The sequence below is a fragment of the Apaloderma vittatum genome, unplaced genomic scaffold (assembly GCF_000703405.1).
Source record: "Apaloderma vittatum isolate BGI_N311 unplaced genomic scaffold, ASM70340v1 scaffold32303, whole genome shotgun sequence".
NCBI lineage: Eukaryota > Metazoa > Chordata > Aves > Trogoniformes > Trogonidae > Apaloderma > Apaloderma vittatum.
In genome coordinates, this window is record NW_009710363.1 from 26,645 (window position 1) to 26,938 (window position 294).

A 294-nucleotide genomic window follows, 5' to 3' on the forward strand; every position below is an offset into this window, starting at 1 on the left:
CCGGGGGCAGGGGTGCGGCTGCCATAGTGACATGGGGGATGCCGGCGTCGAGCGGAGCCCATGGGATGGAGGCTGGGCACGTCCTTCACCGAGTGCACCTGCTACCCGGCGGAGGCGCCGTTTCGTGCCTTCCAGTTCTGTTGCTGCTGTGAGGCCTCGAACTGGTGGCGGCTGAGCGCTGTGGAGGTGGGCTGGGTGTGGCGAGAGGGGGATGTGGTGGCCCTGCAGGAGCACCTGGAGCATGTCACCTTCTCCAGGTGAGCGGGAGTGCTGCCTGGACTGCCAGGGCCCCAG

General features: G+C 68.4%; 1 pseudogene; it reads left to right on the top strand.

The window, feature by feature from the left end:
• Positions 1 to 60: 60 nt before the first annotated feature.
• The window catches only part of LOC104272319, a 1,341-nt pseudogene continuing 1,107 nt past the window's right edge, over positions 61 to 294 (top strand).